General features: G+C 43.1%; 1 non-coding gene across 1 annotated transcript; it reads right to left on the bottom strand.

Annotated features, from left to right (window-relative positions):
• Positions 1 to 3,790: 3,790 nt before the first annotated feature.
• trnav-cac (transfer RNA valine (anticodon CAC)) lies at positions 3,791 to 3,863 on the bottom strand. The gene has a single exon. It is a non-coding gene; the product is annotated as a tRNA-Val (tRNA).
• Between the last annotated feature and the right edge of the window lie 3,636 nt (positions 3,864 to 7,499).

The following is a 7,499-nucleotide window of genomic DNA, read 5'->3' as shown; positions in this document are numbered from 1 at the left end:
AGGGGCGTTTCCAAGCGACAAGATTGGCTGCTCTCTCTGAACTGATGGTCGTCGGGCACCTATCAATGTTCGCTCTGGACTAATCAACTCTGAGTTTCTCTTTCTCCCTGTATTTCTCAGGTTCTCCGGCTCTCCCTTCGTTTGGGACCTGTTTATCTCGCTGTGTCATTCCGCCACTACCTCCCTTGCCCTATTTTCGACCGTCTCTGTCTTCACATTTACTCCACGTTCTTCTCTTTCTGCCCTTTTCCCTGAATTTCCGAGTTTAGACAATACGATTTCTCCCAGTCTCCCATTTCAACGAGTCCAACAAATTGCTCATTATATTATATAAAGATACTCTTAGATTACAAACAAACAAAGAACAAAGAACAATACAGCACAGGAACAGGCCCTTCGGCCCTCCAAGCCCGCGCCGCTCCCCGGTCCAGGATTGAATCCTGAATCCAGGATCCCCGCCCAATTTTCCAGCCTATCTACATACCAATATCCTATCCACCGAGCTGTCCCTCACAGCTACGATGCTTTGTTCATTACAACCTATTAACTTACCCCCACCCCCCCATTCCAGACCATGTGATCTCCAGGGAGAGGCGAAAACCCAGAGTGAAAAACCCCAGGGCCAATATGGGGAAAAAAAAATCTGGGAAATTCCTCTCCGACCCCCTGAGGCGATCGAAACGAGTCCAGGAGATCACAATGGCCCTGATCGGAAAATGCTTCCCAACCCTAGTCATTTCCACTTCCACGAACACCATATGAATTCCCTGCCCCCGAGACAGGTTCCCAACTATCCGCAGTCTCGCTCTGTACTGGCACCAGCAAGATGATCGTAGAATGAAGCCTTGAAACGAGAAACCAGGAACAATTAGCCCGCGCCGCTCCCTGGTCCAAACTAGACCACTCTTTTGTATCCCTCCATTCCCACTCCGTTCATATAGCTGTCTAGATAAGACTCCGTTCATATAGCTGTCTAGATAAGATACTATTTATATTAGATAAGGTATAATAAAATATAATAACTTAACGAGTAACATTATGATGGAAAGATTTAAATGAAAATAACTAAAGCACATCGGAAATGGGTGTGAATCCAGGGTCATATTTACTTCTTATGTTGGTATTTTAGAGGAGGCACTTATCGGAATATTGATGGGTTGATTTTGTTTAAAATTAGCTTTTTAACCATTATTAATTGAATAAAGTGAATCGCCAGCAATTAAATAAAGTTAGTAGTATCCCTCATGTATACGTTCAACTGCATTTAATTACATTATAATAGTAAAAGGATGAACAAGAGTAATGTAATATAATCATGCAGCAACAACCTTCTGTAATTTGAGAATTCGATGATTTTCCAGGAAATGACCTCAGATCGCCGCCAGATGGCGCTGCCGCACCGTGTTTGTGTGTTTACTGCAGTGGGTACGGGAAGGATAACAATGCGATGGTGCGACTGGTCTGGTTACTCAGGGTGTCAGGAGGTTCTTGGAAATCACCCTGCCGGTATCACGTTATACGCTACATTGTGCTATTTATCTTTCCCTTTCTGTGATTCCTGATTGCATTTAGGCCATTGCTTTTCTCAGTGCACCATTTAGGCCATTGCTTTTCTCACTGCCTATCTCTCTGCTTCTCTTGTTCTCTATTCGTTTGTCTCTCTTTGTGTCTCCGACTGTGTTACCTCCATATATATGCAACTTTTCCCTTCACGGTTCCTTCACCGTATCTTCATCTATTTTCCCTTCCTGCCTCCCTCTTTCCCCCATTTATCTCACTGTCTGCCCCACCATTTATCTCTCAGCCTCTCCCTCATTCCTACCATTCCCGTTCCTCGTGTTTATCCCTCTGCATCTCCATCTGTTTCTCCGAACTTATGCCTTTACTTCTATTACAGTCTCGGCCTCTGATTCACCCTCTGTCTTTCCATTTGTTTATCTCCGTTTCTTAGCTTGAAGGTTTCTGTGTTGCTGCATCTGTTTCTCGCGCGGGATCTACATCTCAATCCGCTGTTGTACAATCCGTTTTATTTACATTCGCAACTCGAGGAAATCAACGGTTCAGAACGAAGAGTTCAATGTAAACAGGTCAGACACAAGGCAATGCGATTAATGGTCTTGAGAAGCCGTCACAAACCGAACTTAAAATAAACAACAACAAACATGAGCGACTGAAGCCGATCAAATAAAACTGCAGACATCTGGGGACACTGGGTCTGAACTCGATGGAGTTTGCGGGGAGGGGCGGGGAGCGGGGATCTTATAGAAACTTACAGAATATTGAAAGACCTCGATAGGGTGGCCGTGGGGAAGATGTTTCCGTTAGTAGGAGAATCTCAGATCCGAGCGCACAACCTCGGAATAAAGGGACGGCCCTTTAGAATCGAGATGAGAGCAATTTCTTCAGCCAGAGGGTGGTGAATGTGTGGAATTCATTGCCACAGAAGGCTGTGGAGGCCGGGTCATTGGGTGTATTTAAGACAGAGATGGATACGTTCTTGATTGGTAAGGGGATCAAAGGTTACTGGGAAAAGGGGAGAAGAATGGAGTTGAGAAATTTTGCAGCACGACTGAATGGCGGAGCGGACACGACCCCCTCCCCCCCACTCCCCCCACCCTCCCCCCCCCGCTCCCCCCACCCTCCCCCCCACTCCACCCCTCCCCCGCCACTCCCCCCCTCCCCCCACCCCTCCTCCCCCCCACTCCACCCCCCTCCCCCCCACTCCCCCTCCCCCCCACTCCCCCACCACTCCCCCTTCCCCCCCACTCCCCCTTCCCTCCCCACTCCCCCCCCACTCCCCCCCCCCCACACTTCTCCTTCAGGGCAACTGCCTTAACCACCTTTACCTCTGCTCTGCTATTCTGATCGCTTAATGGACATTTTTAGTATCTCTCTCAGCCATCTTTATCGTTATTTGCATTCCCTTTGTCCAATTACAGCACTCCCCTTCCACTCTCATAATTTAAATATTTTCTGCTTTTCTTTGCTCGTAGCTCTGACGAAGGGTCATCCAGACTTGAATCGTTGGCTAGTTACTCAATATTTGTTTTGTTATTCGATATTAAATATGAATACATGTATTTAATACATACATCTTCATTCTGAGTTGAATATCTCGGGAATATGCAACATTGCATTGCAAACATGACTGACCAATAAAAGAAATCGAGTCACTGGGTGAATCACATCCCATGGTGCTTATTTGAGACAGTCAGCTTTTAAACAATATCAAACATCTTTAAAGGGAAAAGATTTAATAATGATCTGCTAGTTATACTTGATCCCTCTTTATTCTGCATGTGAAACATTCTGGCGCCTAAATCCCGTTCATCTATCGAAAAGTCCAGCAGATCTACACTGAGTTTCGATTTACTCATCTCCCTGAGTGATTTTTTCCCATTTCTTTATTATGAAGAACAATTTTAAAAATATGCTTCCGGGAAATGTGCGCCATTTCCTCCAGTTCAGTTAGTTTCACTTGTGTCTGTCTTTATGAGCACACACTACTATTACACATGTTTCAGATGGTGATTAACTATGTTAGTCTGCATTTATAAATCCATTATATTCTGTTATGAACTGAACAAGTTGCTAATATGCGCACGGTGTCAAAGTACAAACATTTATTTCCTCATTGCGTCTTAAAATACAGCATTTCTGATTTTGCTGAGAGCATTTGTGGCCGAGTTCAGAGCAAAGATAACATGGCTGCAACATCGAGATTCGGATAATGTTCAGCAACTGAAACCATGCAAAACTTCCCGCATACGAAATGAATAATTTCAATAAATGCTTCTGCCCGGTTTCGAACCGGGGACCTTTCGCGTGTGAGGCGAACGTGATAACCACTACACTACAGAAACAACTGACAGTACAGCACCGCCAATTGGCCTGACCACAATGTTCAACTCCACTGTGTTGCTGCAGGCTCTAATGGTTAGACTGAGAGCCCATGTCACTTAATACAAGACAAAAACCGTTTCTTTCAACCTGATTTCTCAACTCATCTTGAACTTCAACATTTATAAGCGGCCGTCCGGCAAATATCTAAGGGAGCAATGATTTCTGCTCAATTATTAATGCATCATTCTCATCTTCCTTTGAATGATTTCAACCAGTTCTACCCAATATTTGTTCGCTGTTCAATGTTTAATATTAATATATTTTTATTAATTACCTATCTCCTCATTCTGAATGAAATATCTCCGAAATAGGCAACATTGAATTGCAAACATGACTGACCAACAAAAGGAATCGAGTCACTGGGTAATACCCATGTCACGGTGCTTCATTGAGATTGACCACAATCAGCTTTTCAACAAAATCAAATATCTTTAAAGGCAATAGATTTAAGAATGATTTGTTAGATATACTAGATCCCTCTTCATTCTGTGTGTGAAACACTCAGGCGTCTAAATCCCGTTCAGCTGTAGGAAAGTCCAGTAGATCCGCACTGATTCTCGATTTCCTCAACTGTCTGAGTGGTTTTCCCGATTTCTTTACTCTGAAGAACGATGTTTAAATAATGGTTCAGCGCAATGTGCGTCATTTCCTCCAGTTCAGTTACAGTTTCACTTGTGTCTGCCTTTTTAAGCACACAATCCTATTAGACATGATTCAGATGGTGATTAACTTTGTTAGTCTGCATCAACAAAGCCATTAAATTCTGTTGTGGACTGAACGAGTTGATGATATGTCCACGGTGTCAAAACAGGAAAATCTATTTCCCCTCATTGCATCATAAAAATACAAGATTTCTGATTTTGCTGAAAGATTTTGAGGCCGAGGTCAGAGCAAAGATAACATGGCTTTAATATCGAGTTTCGGAGTGAATAATTTAATAAATCAGTACTTTTAATCTTTCTGTATCAGATGCCTATCTGTCAGGGGACACCTGTTAAATGTGATCTAATATCAAAGGCACACTGAGAGTTGTCACATTTTGAAGTTTCTGGACAGAAATAATGACTGATTGAATCAGTACTTTCCCAGTATAAGAGTGATCCCAGTGGAAACGCAAGTCAATGTGGACTTGGGTGATGACTTATCCCCGGTATAAATAAAGCAGTAACTACTATTATGTTCATGCAGTGGATGCACTCATTAATACCCGCAGAGTAAATGAGTGTAAATTATTTATTTCACTTTTAACTTTATTTAGAGAGAAAGATCTATCTAAAAAAGGGGGACATTGAGTTCGAACGAAAGAGGGTTAACCGAGAAAGCGACAGTATAACTGATAATATTATTCACCTTTCATGGAGAGAGAAAGAGAGTGAGAAAAACACACACAGCCCGGGGTGGAATGTGTTTGGAGGGAGCCAGCTGTGTTTAGTCCTCCACTAGCAGTGTTTGGTCCACAGCTGACGTCAGCCAATTGCAACACTGAGAAAAGCCCCCAATTTGCCTATTGTTGAAGCTGCCTCTGATCTGAGTTGACTCCGTGATATCAGACTAGAAGCAACAACATATTTTAAACTGTGTCGCTGTTTACTGTCCAATCAGGATCCATGTGTTCCCTGCGTGTTCTACTGATAATAATGGTCATGCTGCCCGGTGAGTCTGAGCTCAGATCCTCAGTGTGTGTTTCATGGGTTATATTCACTCAGATTTCTCACACATTCGATATGTTGTTACAGGAACCAATGGCCAAAGTTCAGTTTCCAAGGAGCCGCCTGAATTAACGGTTCAGGAAGGAGAGACGGTAATTTTGAACTGCAGTTACAAAGCAAAATACGCTGACCAAACTCTATTCTGGTACATCCTGTATCCCGGAGAAGCTCCGAGATATTTATTGAAAGGTTACGGCAAGGGGAAGGGGGATAAGTCTCCCGATTTTTCGGACCAGCTTTCTGCTAATTTGGACAGAGACAAGATAACAGCTTCATTAAATATGACCGGGGTCCGTGTCTCTGACTCTGCCGTGTATCTGTAACAGTGTGCGCTGAACCGCAGTTACAGAGACGCAGTTAGTCCGTACAAAAACCAGCAAAGGCATTCTCACCTCCTCTCACTGAATCCGATCTCTGAGCTGGATTGTGAACTGTTAATATAAACAAAATCATATCATTAAAACCAGTTAAACCGAATGATCACGTTTTTTGTGCTGAATGTCTGTCAGTGTATGTAAAATCCCTCTTTATAGTAGTTTCTCTGGTTTACGAGCAAATCTGAATGGGAGACACTGGTGCTGTTATTGCAACATGAAATAAAACTCATCAGAGTCATATCTCAAAAATCATCTCAGTCAAAAATTATACATTCGCTTTAATGCACTCTATGTGTCAAAGAGAGCGATGATTGTACAGTCGTTTGATTTCTTGAAGGCAGTTGATAGATTTGTGGATATTCAGGGAAATAACGGATATCGAGGTAGTCATAGAGTCATAGAGGTTTACAGCATGGAAACAGACCCTTCGGCCCAACTTGTCCATGCCACCCTTGAATCCTTGTCATTTCTTTTATTTGTTTTTAATATCCCAGGCCTTTCTGTAAAACCATGCTCGTGTTACATAATTTGAAACCACAGCAACACTGATACAATTCGAACTCTTAATGAGGTTATCTCCACACATAGACAGGATGTAAATTTGATTCCAGCTCACACATATCTGATATACCGATGGACTTATTGGGACAGAGACGGTCAGAAACAGAGCAATGGGGGCGAGACAAACAGAGGCGGAATAACAGAGCGAGATCGACAGGCCACAAACGCAGAGAGAGCCAGAGAACCCTCGAAAGACAGGGAGAAAGAGAAACTCAGAACTTATTAGTCGAGCGAACGCTGATTGATGCCCGACGATCATCAATCCTGAGAAAGCGGCCAATCCTGTCGCTGGGAAACGCCCCATAATTTCAGAGTAAATTACGTTCCCGCTGATGTGAATTTCCGCTTGAATATCAGAACAGAAATGTCAACACATTTCAAATACTGCTTCATTTCTGCCGAACCCGAAACCAGACACCATGTGCTCCTTACTTTGTTTGCTGATAATAATGGTCTTGCTGCCCGGTGAGTCAATAAACTCTGACAAAGTGTCATCCTGACTTGAAACATTATCTCTGTTCGCCTCTCACAGATGTTGTCAGATCTACTGAAAATTTCGAGCATTTTCTTTTTTGAGTCAATGTTTAAATGATCAGTGTCTGTCCCATGGGCTCTCTTCCCTCCCAGATACTGAATAACTTCTGTGTTTTGTTACAGGGGCAAATGCTGAAGATTCAGTGTTTCAAGATCGATCTGAATTATCGGTTCTGGAAGGACAGAACATAACACTGGACTGTAAATACTCGACAGCTGCTTTTCAAGCTGTGTTCTGGTACATCCAGTATCCCGGGCAAGCTCTGAGATATTTGATGAAGATATATAGCTCGGGCAATACCGATAAGTCTCCGGATTTCTCAGATAGATTCTCGGCTGCTTTGCACAAAGGAAACAATACTGTTCCTTTAAATATCGCCAGAGCTGTTCTGTCCGACAGCGCCGTGTATTTCTG

This window comes from Mustelus asterias, unplaced genomic scaffold, assembly GCF_964213995.1.
Source record: "Mustelus asterias unplaced genomic scaffold, sMusAst1.hap1.1 HAP1_SCAFFOLD_904, whole genome shotgun sequence".
In the NCBI taxonomy this organism is placed as follows: Eukaryota; Metazoa; Chordata; class Chondrichthyes; order Carcharhiniformes; family Triakidae; genus Mustelus; species Mustelus asterias.
This window is presented reverse-complemented; position numbering and strand designations above follow the sequence as displayed.